Genomic DNA, 14,490 nt, shown 5'->3' on the forward strand with positions numbered 1-14,490 from the left:
ATCTAACAGACATCTGTTGGTTTCAAGTGGATAAGAAGTTAGCGCATCACTTTACTCTCATCTGTTTTCTCGTCTATTCGTGTACAGTGTTGAAAATTACTAAACAGCAATTGCAAAATTATTCCAAAAATATTTGTCGCTCCCGAAGTATGTGCACCAAGATGGCGCACAACCTGAACCCTAACCCGGTACACATACTATGTTCATGTTGTGCGCCATCTTGATGCACATACTTCTGGAGGTCCAAATATTTAACATTTATCAAAAAACATCGCTACACTGGAATGGATACACTGTTCCTGTGGTTTCCGAGCTTTGTTGAATTCCTCCCTTTGCCTATTTTGAAACTTTTTATCTTCCATCCCAATGAATAAAACTACTTTATTTGTTCAATCGCCAATGGATTCTTTTAATAGTGTTATGCGCAAGTCGCCCTCCGGTTTTTGTACAATTTAAGTACTTCAATATTATCATTTCATGAATAAGCATTATATTATATATAAATATAAAATCTTATTACTATCACAGAGAATACAAAGTAAAATTCCTTTCCAAAACGGACGCTATCACCATTGCACGCATTTTAGTTCTCCTAATTTTTAAAACAAAGTTTACACAATTTGTGGCACATTTATCGCCATTTCATTTAGTTTGGGGACATTAAAACACATTAATCAGAGAACAAGTTCCTACATGAAACATTGTACTTGATTTGCAGTAGGCCTACAGTACACGCCACGTGTAGCTGCCTAAAATTGTGGTCAAATGGTCACAGGTTTGCAATTCCTGTCATATTCTATAACACTGCAGGAATTGAATCTTGAAGAAATCAAATGAAAATAACTTGTAACGCGTAGGTGTCCGCAGTAAGCTTACATATAAAGCAGCCCTAAATGATATCATAATGCATTAGGCTACTGATTGAAACAACAACTGCATTCTGAGGGGACAAACATACAAATATTTGCTGAATTGCCATTATTCGTAATTATGAAACCATTGGTTTGCGTTGTACTCTGGGCAACGCTAAATCTTCTATTCGGAGTCCGTACATTTTGTGTATGTGTAGGACTAGACCGTGTCCGATAAAAGGCGCTACTCACGTGATCTGAACGAAAATTTGTATGACAGTGACAGTAGTCGCTGGTGTTTGACTACATTTACAATATCTAATAAAATAGCATTCTTTTTAATATTAAATAATAACAGGAATGCATTTTTTAACAGTTACTAGACTATGCCACAAAACACTACAAGATACTGTTGAAAATTCTCCTGCCTTCCGTCCGGAGAAAGACGTACTACTCATTCTAAATATTAGAAGGACGAATTCCTCCGAACAGTGGACTAGAAGCATGTTTAGAACATTATTACATTTTCTTTAATCAGCATTGCGCAGTCTGTCAAAAAACTATGCAGACAGTTTTAAAGACTTTCAATAAACTACGCGTTCGAAACGTATTGAAATGTTAACTTCTCATTTTCAATATTATTTTCTTACTTCGCCTTAAAAGACTACATACACGTTCCAAAATGAAGAACTCTTTAGTGAACATCTTGCCTTTATTATAAACCTGTTTCTATTTCACCTACTAATATAAAAATTATTACCCGACATTTAAGTAACTCCATCACGCATTCTTCCTGTAATCAAAGTCAATTGTAACTTATTTAGATTGAAGAACAACGTAATGACTGCAATCGCCACAAACATTAAACAGGTTAATAATATGAAACAAATATTTGTAACATGCATACAACCGACAATATAATAGCGCGCAGAATTTTTCTGTGGTGAGATCGATCATGCGTATTCCGTTCGAGCTCGTTTAAAGACACTAGTTTCTTTTTAAGGATTTTTCCGCTTTTCAAAAATGAACAAAACCACCATAATCAGTCCTTGATTCGCTGCACTGCGCACGCCGCTTATTTTAACTCACATGCAACAATACCTGAACTTTATTTACCTTCTAAAAACGCTTGCGATAAGACTGGGTTAATTTGGATTTTCTTTGGTACGTTCCGCTCCATCCCCGTTTACGCTTCGTGGATCATTCGAAGTAAGCGTAATATTGTTTTTTCGTGATTTTCGGGACCTTTAGCCTAATGTTAGGAATTTCGCTATCTCTCATCCAAGTATCCACCATGCTGACTTTTCTCGGTGGGCGAACGGCGTGTTCTTACGTAAACTCCACACATCAGTTGATAATTAGTTTAGAGAATTACGGCCGAATCAGTTGATCCCTACTTGAAGCCACCACTGAACGTATAAAACTGCGTCCGAGGGATTCGTCGTGTTGGGCGTTGTCCGAAAATCGAATTTCAGTCTCCTATTTTACATTTAAAGAAGATATTGACCGCCGCAAAAGACAAAGATATTATACTTGTCGTACGTGGCGAGTGAAACTCTGCTACCACGCATACCTATCCAGGTATGCTCCATTGCGTCACGGAGACTAAGGCGATGACTCACGCCAGACAGAAATTCCGAATCAAGAATCGAGTAACGATTGAAAAATGCGACGTTTCAAAACATTTTATAAAAACTAAATTTGAGTTATTTAATACAATTGCTAACTATATATGCATCAAGGGTTATTTCTATTGGTCAATACTTTCATGGTATATCGATACAAATAGATTGATTCAATTTGCCAACTTTGATTTGTATGACAATTTACAAAAATAAACAATAAAATAAGTAGGTTTTTATTGTGCTATTCATTGCACACACGTTCCGTCTACTCCGTTAAAATACAACGTCAATTTTTATAAATCTTTGCATAAGTGTTCTTTGCCGATCTCCCAGGTAGATAGGTTTAGTAGGTTTAATCTATTACTGGCGCATATTTATAGTTAAGCGATGGACAATTAATAAGACTTAAACTGCAAAATTTTATCCAGGCTCGATTTCAAAATGTCCAATTCGAGTTCAAATGATCAATGATTCCGTTTTCGCGTACGATTTACATTAACATATTATTTTTTATGTATTGGCTTCTGCATTGTAAAATGATGTTGCTAAAGAAAACAACATTTATAAACTGCATTTTCTATTCCAAGTGCTAGCCTACTTGCAAGATAACCTTATCCTAATATCATAAAAATCATGACGCTCAACCTGAACCTGTGGCATTTTCTGAAGCGTTTCTGTGAAGTACAAAAGAAACATGGGTGAGAAAGCTGTGTCAGCGTATTTTTACTTTATTCGCAAGTTTTGAAATATTTTAGGGATGATACCAAAGAGTTTATAATATCTTGATATCTTCGTGATTTGTACACGTCACATGTAAATCCTTCTCTGTTATTTGCATGCGGAACTGATGGGAATTGTATGAGGTATTATCTTCTGATACCAATGCAATACACTTCGGAAAATGAATGTTGGCAATTTTGTACCAAAATTGACTGCGTATGCGGACCCCGTGATGCACGCGTGTTAAAAATGATTATTATTGGGTCGGGGTAACTACAAGGCATTAGAACTTCGTTTACCCGTATCGCAAAATAACATGAGTCGTTCGTTAGTCGTGCTAATCAGAGCATCTCAGACAGTAGTTTCCACTGTGGTTTTTGATAGAAAACTATTGTGAACTCGAAAAAACTCTACCAGTAATAAAATTTTTGCTAGATTTTTCTGTGTGGGAACTGTCGTGAAAACAAGCATATCAACAGCGGTACGCGTACCGCATTTGGGAATCCGTGACTTGTGGACCATGGAATGCAAATGGGATTTGGAAATATAGAAGTAGAAGCCTTATGGCAACTTATTCAATATTTGAGTACTGAAACTTGATATCGATTGGACCATTAGTTGCAAAGAAAAGCGTTTTTTTTTACACTAAGGCAACAAAATAACAGCAACAACAATTTAGCAAAACCATCCATTGGTTCACAACGCAAGGGTATGCAATCTAGCGCTGATGTATACAATATGGCTTGAATGAGTTAGATATATACCCGCTCCTTTAGCAAAAGCAGAAGGTTTACTTTTCAAATACTCCCCCCCTTGCAAAATTGCTGTTGCATCGATAAAATTCCACCGTTAAGAAAGAGAAAAAATTATATTTAACACTCATTTGCGCAATTAGGGTGTTCATCATTGTCATTTGTACTAATATTATCGACCCCCCCCCCCCCCTCTTTTCTGAGTATCAAGTCAAATTTTGGTGGCTACCAAGTACGAGTTAGAGCTATTTCGCTCAGGTGGCTAAAACCAACTATAGTCTCCCGACACTGATAACTGTGTTCCAACATTGAAACCTGAACAAAATGATCTTCTATTGTCATTTCAGTAAAAGTCTGTTCACAAAAGGGGTCATTTGGTTTAACATTGGTTCAATTTCAATGAGAACAATTATGAATTAACTATATTTATACCGTATCGCCTTGCGTTAGCTCCATACACGAGCATCAGTCACGTTATATTAAAATCAATATATATATGTACTTGTACTTATATACATTTGATTTCACCCATGGGGATTTGCAGCTGTAAACATTTGCATCCAAAGTAATTCGCGGTTGTGGACATTTCACGTTTGCACCCACATACGTTGGCATTCACCGCCACGGAAATTTGTGCCGATATTAATTTGCATCTTTACATATTAATTAAGTTAGTTAGGATCAACAAATATTCCTCGGTGGCCATCTAAGCAAGGAAATAGCGTTAGCAATTACCATGCGTTTTCTAGAGTCTAAATCTAAGCTGTGGACGATGATTGTTGTCGACAATTCGAGTGTAGCGAATGCCTGATGGTGATTTATCGTAGCAAAGGTTTTACCATTTTTGCAGAGCTTTTTTTGTATCGACCAAACTGTGACTTGTTCCAGGCCTCCATTCGAGAGTTGAGAATATAATAGCGTTTTTCATGTTTTTGCAATGTTACTGAATTGGATTTCAACCGTATAACTGGTATTAAGCTTTAAGTGTTTATTTCAATACATCTGTTTGGATTCAATTCAATCTCACAACTATTAAATATATAAACATTCGACATTACATTCGACCTCTGTAAAAGTCAGTTGGGGTTCACTCCATTAACGTGACTCACTTACGTGAGTATAATATTACGGAAGTAGGGACACATCCGTTCTCCTATAGCCTATATTAGTGTCCGTTCAATCCCATGCAAATATTTCTTTCGCCCCGCGTACGATTTTTTTGTTTCTGAAGACAGCGCTTACTTAGGGACACTATTTCCAAAAACGAGTAGGAAAAAATGACGAATACTTTTTCCAAAACCAAGAGAAGATTTTTGTAGGCCAAATGATTGTGCCCTAGATGCTGTGCATTGTCGCTACTGACACCACGCAAAAAAGTTTGATGTAATATCACTATCGAACTTACGATCGGGAAATATATTGAAAAATGGTCTATTTATACAAATGTCTAGATATCCAAAAGTCAATAGCTCCAATCCGCAGGCTTATTCATGGGACGTATTTTTTGTCCCATTCCCATCCCATAGCAATTATGCCTGTCCCATCACATCCCATCTCATGGGATTCCCATTGGAATAAAATTTATTTAAAATTGTTAAATTTAGGTTTAGCGTTCATTAAATAGGACGACACGTACGAAGAGACATGCAAAACAACAAAATTTGCGGACTTTATTAAATTTTATTCCTAACTATTATACATGTGTCTCTCAGCCCCTTCACGAAGTATATTGTTAATGCTGAATATATTTTGCTCTTTATAACTAACAAGAGAGCTATGCTCAAATATATGGACACGAAATCCATAACAAAATGTTTTATCATCATTTCCCCGAAAATCATACGTTTTCCGTGTCCCACGTGTCCCATGGGAAATACAGATGTGTGCTGTCACATCCCATCCCCTCCCATGGGAATCCCATTCCCACGGACAAGCCTGTCAATTCGTATATGCACTGTTAAAAAAATTAGTAAATATACTAATTTTTCTAGTAAATTTTTACTAATTTTTCGTTGAATTTTACTTTCTACAAGAGTATTTTATTGAAATCACGTGACTTGCTTAGCTGAGCCAATCAGGGTGCTTGTTTGTTAATAGTTTACTAATGAATAGTAATTTCACTGATCAGTTAGTAATTAATATAACAGAAAAATAGTAAAAAGATTAGTATACTTGGAAAAAGTAAAAAAATCTAAGATCCTCTAATTTACGAGTAACTATTCTTTCCAATAAACGAATTTATCTACCTACGCATGCGATATAGTCACGAAGCAAATTTAAATACTCCTTTAGAATTTCATCTAAATTTTGCTCTGGGTATTAATTTGAATTAATTTTATTCTAAAATTATTTTGGTTCATCACCCAAAAATTCTGATTGTTTTGCTATTGCATTAGACAAGATAAGATATTGTTTTTATATATTATTTTTCCGGAAGTAAGCGGACCTATTTGTCCAAAAATTCATCCGCAAAAACTCCACGAGGCAGGTTGCGTGCGCAGCATTTTTGATTTCGAGTTTCCTTGCCCATCTCGGCTGGGACGCTAAGCTGTTTGGGAGCTCAGCATCGGTTGCGTGCGTATGAAAACTGAATGCGGTACGTATGTTAAGTATGCAATAGCGTGAGTCTGAGTTTGATGATTGTGTTAGCAACGGTCTGTACGGTAGCTGCGAATTTACCACGGGTAGTGGTCTGAATATTGAGGTACCGGTACTGGTACTTTTTGCAGAGATCAAAGTGTCCTATATTTTAATCCTTCTCTTTCCGGTCATAGGTCATTTAGTACCGGTAATGTGCCAATTATGACATCACTCAAATGTCACGTGCCTGTAGCCCGCGCTTTTTCTGGTTCAGGAATTAGGACTCGGTAAGCGAGGCTCTTTGTCGTTAGTGGATGTTTATTTTAGGCGGTTGGTTTTTGTAGCTTTTCATGCGTTAATTGAGCATGTTTGTGTTACAGTAGCAGACTTGTAGTTGGTAGACCAAAATATTCTTTAAATACCGTGTACATCAGCATCTAATGGTACCGGTACCGTAGCCTACCTGTATACAGCGACATGCTTACACACTGCGTTAGTTTCGCCGTCTTACCGGTACCGGTATATATCGACGACCAAGAGTAAAAATCTGAATTGGCTATTTCAGTATTTGTTTCGGAATAGATGTAACTTACCGGTAGCCTATGGTGATAGGATACGTTCAAACGTTACAAGTCAGTGGCAACAATAGGTACAATACCGGTAACAGACAGATGAATTCAACTATACCTACAAAGTCTACAAGGCGGCCATCTTGTTCGGAACGTATTTGGCGATTTCACAATTTACACTGTATTATTTGACTGTTTTTAAGCGTTTTAGCAGGGTTCTTGGTGTTTTTTGACGGGTTTTCACTGTTTTTAAGCGTTTTAGCAGGGTTCTTGGTGTTTTTTGACGGTTTTTCACTGTTTTTAAGGGTTATAGCAGGGTTCTTGGTGTTTTTTTACGGTTGTTCACTGTTTTTAAGCGTTTTAGCAGGATTCTTGGTGTTTTTTGACGGGTTTTCACTGTTTTTAGGCGTTTTAGCAGGGTTCTTGGTGTTTTTTTGACGGTTTTTCACTGTTTTTAAGCGTTTTAGCAGGGTTCTTGGTGTTTTTTGACGGTTGGTCACTGTTTTTAAGCGTTTAGCAGGGTTCTGGGTGTTTTTTGACGGTTTTTCACTGTTTTTAAGCGTTTTAGCAGGCATTATTATTTAGAACATTGAAATATTCAACCAATAAGAAAATTTCTGAATTTATAAGTTCTTCAAAATCGGAATCAAAGAGTCTGAAAACTGAATTACCAAAATCGACTGGGGTGGTCACGTTGATCGCCTATTATTTCGGAGAAAACCTAAACCAAATATTTAAGTGTTTCCAGGTATGTTCTATGCTTTTTTTGTGTAAAGTACTTTTTTTTGAAAGTTTTTGCATCAAGAGTAATGTAACTTCTGCACAACACTGTTCGTATAAAGTTTTGTGAGCCGACTGCAAATTAATTGGAAACTAACTGCATGATAGTGGTTAACGGAATTTTTTTGCATATACATTCACTACTTTGCCTATTTTCAGAAAGAAACCACTTTTTCCCAGATATTAAAAGATATTCCAAAATCTCCATTTATTGCTTGCATAGGTAAGTGTTAGAGGTGAGCGATGTAATTGTGAATATCGGGAACAATTTCGAAAAATGATATGATAGCTGTTTTCCTGTGATTAATTCTGCGCAACTTTTTCAAAGGCCATTTTGTGTCGCCATATACTTCTCAGTTGTGATTATTATAAAATAATATCACCAGCTTCTGTCATGCAACCTGCTTTAACTGTTGCGTCACAGTATGCATTGCTTGAAATATGAAATATATTATTTCTGAAAGAACGTAATGCGCATCATAAGCCTCATCAATGTAATAAGTTCTCCCTTCGTTTTATCAGTGTTGCGCTTGCTATCAACGGTGAGTGAAAATAGGAACAAATCCATGTCTGCTATGTTAGATATATAGCCAAAGCCAATTTGGAGATGATCGTACTATTATACAATTAATAATTGTGTAATTGCATATTATCAAAAAAATCACTAATCATCCACCTCTAGTAAGTGTATTTGTTATTAGTTGGCTTTAGAAGTTGAGATAATAAGATTAATCAACCTGTCGAGTGACTTTCACTTTATTCATAAGCCTATAGATTCGAAGCTAAAGTTTACAATCTTGTGTTTCAGGTAACACGGTAGCGACTGCTGAGACTTTTTACGTCATCGCTGAACGAGAAGTGGTGTGTTCCTGTAGATCGTTTTTTGAAGCGGTAGCTTTTCAGTTTGCTTCGTTCTATGTTTTCAACATAGAATATCCAAAGAAGGCCTTGCTGACGTTTGATTTTATTCAGAGGTAAGAAAAAATGTGCTAGTCTACAGTGCTGATATAATTCTTGCTGTTGGCACAATGTACACGTTGTTGACGAATTACCTGTTTCTTCTGTCATGTAGTGTTATTTGATGACATACAATACAAAAAATGGGTTGTGAAAAGGAAATATGTGACTGGACTTGCACAAACTCATGGTGTCCATATCCTGGGGACTGGGCCATAAGTGGGGCTGAGAATAATTTAATTAGTTAAACAGTTTTAGGTGGTTAATAATAGACTGACTGGCGGTACCACACATGTTTCCTCCTAATCTAATATGTTTTACATCCATATGTGAAAAATGAACTCACAACAATCCTATTTTAGTGAACTTCAATTTCAAACGATGTCACTGTGCTCTCCATTTTGTAGCAGGAAATTTTTGATATATTTGCAAAAAATCATTACTAATGACAGAAATTAATACAATATTTTTCAATTGCTGCATTTGCAATCGAATGTCAACGAGCGGATGAGCCTATTGCGATTTGCGACAACTGGAGGCTAGGAGGATCTGGTGCTTCTTGGTTTAGCAATTGCATTCCTGGCCCACTGGCAGTTTTTTGTTTATCCCTTGGCAAGGCACGATACATTATAAATACCTGACATTTTTACTATTTTTGTCCAGTGTTTGTGTTTTTACTATTTTGGTGGTGAGATGACAGGACGTTTTCCAAATTTCATATGTGAAACCTATTCGCCATTTAAGTTCGGTCTTTTTTCAGGTTCTTCGGTGACATAAACCCCAGAGGCACTAAGTCGAAAAAAAGTAAAGGCAAAGACGTTCATGCAAAAGTAATCAGCCTTGCAAGAAGAGTGAATCTATCACAGGCGTTATATGTGCCGTTGTTAGAAATTGATGTTTAAGTAAACTTTGGTGGTGTTACTGCAGCTTACATCACTTTTGACCAGGGGTGAAAACTCGATCAAATTTTCACATGCCTTTGATTGAGTTTCTCAAGTTCGAGTTCATTACCCTGGTCAGGGGTTTGAGTTCATGTATTTGATAGAGTTTTTCGAAGTTCGAGTTCGCAGCCCTGCTTTTGGCTGATCGATTAATTTGATAAAAAATGATTTAGCTGTGTGTTGGGTGTGAAGTCTGGATAATTTTAAACAAACTCTGCTCCGTAATCTTCTTCAACCACAAAATTTCTGGCTTCCACTCATGACTATCAACTCCCACATTTGCAAATATATGACTCCGTCTTCTGCTCAAGACTCTTTCAAAATATGAATTAAAACTCTTGACTCCCTGATCTTATAAGATTTGACTGCTGCTATGCTAGCTGCTTTAGTGTAACTTTTTGTCCAGTTTTATCAATTTTAACATTTTTGAATTTGCAACTTCTGCAAACTCTGCTCCTAGCTCATGAGCTTTAAAAATGTCCAGTCAAACTCTATTCATAAGTGTGGATAAACTCCGACTATGATTAACTCTATAGACTCCGCAAGCTTCAAAATTTAGAACTCCCACTCATGCTCCTACCAAAATCCTCAAACTCCCGCTCTTCGACTTCACGCCCCTTGAAATCTTATCTTGAAAATTATCTTGCATAATTAACTTTAGAATTTGTCATCTTTGAAACTCTTGCCATAGCTACAAAATAGGTTGCATGATATTTCCCAAAATTTTCATTTTGAAACATTATAATTAGAGTAAAGTGCAAAAAATCGTGAAATTCTTACAATAGTCTCGTTATTATGTCACGTTTGCCAGCGTCTCATAGCCTGGTATCCAGAAATTTGATTTCAAAATAAGTTTGTCAACTAAACAACCCAGTCCTAAAACGTTTTCTTGTTTGACTTTATTTGGATCTATTGAGATAAATAAATAGACCTCGAAATGTATAGACCAGATTTCTAACAAGTGCCAATAGAAACTCGATTTTGATCCATTACATACAGAATTCCTATGTCCTACAAGAACTTGTGCCTTCATTTTATTGCATGGATAGCCTTCAACGTCTCCTAATAGGTGTTTAAATTTGACTGTAGACCATATATTTTCTGAAATTTCTTTCGAAACTGTTTTACAAGCCTTAAAGGCGTTCAGTGTGTATTTATGGTTTTATAAAAATATCAATTGTAATAAAATGATTTTCGTTTCCAGAATCTCGTTTTTTTTATTTTAACTGTAATATGTGTGTTTACTGTTGTGTCGTGCTAGTAAATAGCTTTACTACTCTCGTAGTGGTTCGGTCATCGCGAGTGAGAAATTACCATCATGCTAGTATTGTATGGTACTACTGTCGGGTAAGGTAGCTGCCATCGAGATAGTAATTTTATTTACTATTTTAAGGTAAAAAATATTACTACTGGTGGGTAGGTTTACTGCCGTCAAAAAAGTAGTATTTTTTACAGTTTTATAGTAATTTTTGCTACCATCAATCTATGTAAATTTACTAAAAATACTGTTCATAATACTACTGATAGGGCCTGTAAATTTTTTTACATGGGGCCAGTACTTTTGCTGCCATTTTTTTTTAGTAAATTTGGAAAAAAATTTTTAACAGTGTGGATGCTGGAATCTGTAAGTATACAAATATATGGGTACAATTCGATGTCTATGACAACTCTGTTACTGCACCCGCCTTCTTTTTAATTACTGACTTTTAATCACTAATCAGTTTCATTTTGTTTAATTGTTGAAAATACCTATCAGGATTAATCCCGATAATTATCGTCGCAATACTTGGTGAGATACACACTGCAGTATTTTCAGTGGTGTCCAATACGTCTACAGGGGTGGCCAACCTGTCCTCGACTGAGATCGACTAAAATATCCGTAAAACAAAAGCGTATAAATTTATACCATCCCTAATGATCCCCTCCCTTTGCCTGAAACTTAGTTAGTTACCATATACTCTAGATCAGGGTTGTTCATAGCTTTTGCGGGGCGGGTCCCATCACACCGTTTCCTGGCCTCTCGTCGCATCTGTATATTGATCTGAATATTGTCCGATCATGGATCGCCATCTTTTTAACTGAGACTTTTACAGAAGATTAAGTGACGAAGCATTTCGTGGGCAACAAAATCTCGTTGCCTCACGTTGCACAGCTCTGTTTAAAAATTTCAAAATGAATTGTTTAGTTAGTTGGAATTTAATTTTGTGTCTCTCTAAACTTACGCTTCGTCGCACACATAGCCTTGTTCGACTACGTCATTGGCCCAAACTAGGTCCAATTTACGAATATTCCCTATAATTGAGCAGCCCTCCGTCGATGGATTGTGAATAAAACTTTTCGACGATACCCACTCAAAGAGATTTTAGTGTAAGGGGCGCGTCGCACCCCTTCCGGTTGGTTATGGAAAGTCATCGTTTCCTTTTTAGGGCACCAGCTAATAAACAAAGTCATGAATGATGGAAGAGTTCAAACTCCGTTGCATTGCAACATACGCAATTACGAATATGTATTTTGACATACCAGAGAAGACAAAAATTGTCACAAGCTAAGGCTTTATACAAAAACAATCGTAGAGACAGCCATTTGTTGGTCAACGCTTCGCCCTCTTTTCTAAAAAAAAGCGAGGCCTAATATTGTTTGGAGACAAATTTCTCATGGCATGTTGTCGTGTTCACTCAACATTCGGCGCGAACGACTATTCAAGATCCGTCAATCGACTGGTCCACTGGTTCTCGAACTTTTTAAGCCGCGCCCCCATCCCTCCCCCCCTCACCTAATTTTTTGCGGCCCCCGAACGACCAGAATTTTATTGCATAAAAAATGATCCTGAAGTTATTATTGTCTTCACACGGATTTATGCGTTTGTTTCGTAGTAAGTAGCGTCAATTCTATGTTGTTAGTTGTAATTATAAGTTAAATTCATGTTGATTATTTAAATTTGAGAATGCCTGGGAAATGGAGAGGAGTTTGCGACTTGGGTAGGACATTCCGAAGTGCTTAGACGGAAAAATATTTTTCATTCTTAAGCATTTCAAAACCAGTTTGCTTGATATAATGATATGCCAAGTCAGCATCGCAGTAAGGGATTTAATGTTAAACATCATTACTAAACGTGTCATTGCAATTTCGATCCGAGACCGCGCCACTGCTTATCTGTGGGACAGTGCAAAACGTGTGATAAGCATGTTCGGAGGCACATATTGCTGTGAGAAGCTTTATATAAAATGCATTACACTAAGAATCAATTTCGTACTCGTTTGTCAGATCGTCATTTGGACGATGCACTGCGTGTCAACGAAGTGGGCATTTGATTTGAACGCTTTGGCCGTGACAAAGAAACAACATCATCTAACAGGTTCACATTGATAATAAGTAAAAAAATGACGTATACTTAATAATATATATTATGGCCAGATACATGTCACATTGCGGAAGGCTTTTAACACAGCAATAGAAGGTTCATGTTCGCCGTAATTTGAAGTTAATGTGGCGATTGTTCGCAGGCGGAAATTAGTGCGGCCCGCACGTTACCGCAAATATGTTTATTTGTCCGGCAAGTACATAAATAAAGTTTGCCGACCACTGGTTTAAGATATAGTCGAATTACAGCCCAATCGCTGTCCACCAATTCCAAGATACTACTTATAGCGACGAATTCAGAGCGACCACTTCATTATTTTTCTATATTGTCGACACCACAAGAAATATATATATAAGGTCATTGGCTATTTACTCATTTTCCTTGATTAGAAATTTCCACTGCTACCGCTACATTGTCTGCTTACAAGGTAAATTAAGTAGTGGCTACATTTTGTACCTTGGAAGAGCTGATCCCAGTAGTTTTCAGCATGTTTTAGGGCAGGGGTAGGCAACTTTTTTCGGCTCGCGTGCCAAAATCGGCTTAATTTAACGACAAAATTATTCCGCGTGCCGAACAAAATTAAAAACAATTCTTTGCTACTTTCAAAGCAAAAATACATAATAACAAACCTTTTGAACATGTACAGACAACAAATCCCTAGTCATGGCTAACGGCTAACTAACGGATTGTTACCAAACGATAATGAAAAAACGAACACCTTGCTTAATCAGATAAACCAGAGTCTTGAAACTTTTCATCTGAAGGAGAATGATCTAGTTTTCGAGGCCTCGCTTGCGTGCCGAATAAATGGGTTGCCAAGTTTGGCACGCGTGCCAGGGGTTGCCCACCCCTGTTTTAGGGCGTGTCTGGGGCCCGGTTTACATTACGTCATGATATTTTGGCGTCATAGTTGGTTTTATTGATTTCTATTTCTACATTTTACGTTTTCGTGTATATAAATATAAAATAGCACCACAGTTTTATGATTTTCCCCGAGGTAATTTTTACATTTTACCATGACAAATCTCTGGACACGTGAATACAATGATTATAATATTCTTGTAGCGATTGGTGATTAATAGTACCGAACCCTTTTCTCTCAAAAAAAGACACTAAATAATAAAAATAATGCAAAACAAAATTCAAATACATATGCGGTGGGTGATATAATATCATATCAAATGTGACATACATTTTTGAATAAAAAATTTAGAAAGATGCGTTCAAATATACTACTTAGATTGGATACGATTATTATTTAAAAACCGTTTAATAAGTAAATTTTATTACCTTTTTTTGCACTTGAGTTCTTGACTATATAAACAAACAAGAAAGCGATGCTCGAATATAGGGA

At 36.6% G+C, this 14,490-nt stretch overlaps 1 long non-coding RNA gene across 1 annotated transcript; it reads left to right on the plus strand.

Annotated features, from left to right (window-relative positions):
- Positions 1 to 7,190: 7,190 nt before the first annotated feature.
- On the plus strand, positions 7,191 to 10,981 carry LOC120336958 (uncharacterized). Its single transcript, XR_013474359.1, has 4 exons — positions 7,191 to 7,845; positions 8,037 to 8,100; positions 8,686 to 8,851; positions 9,595 to 10,981. It is a non-coding gene; the product is annotated as an uncharacterized LOC120336958 (long non-coding RNA).
- The last annotated feature ends 3,509 nt before the right edge of the window (positions 10,982 to 14,490 follow it).

The sequence above is a fragment of the Styela clava genome, chromosome 2 (genome assembly GCF_964204865.1).
Source record: "Styela clava chromosome 2, kaStyClav1.hap1.2, whole genome shotgun sequence".
Classification (NCBI taxonomy): Eukaryota; Metazoa; Chordata; class Ascidiacea; order Stolidobranchia; family Styelidae; genus Styela; species Styela clava.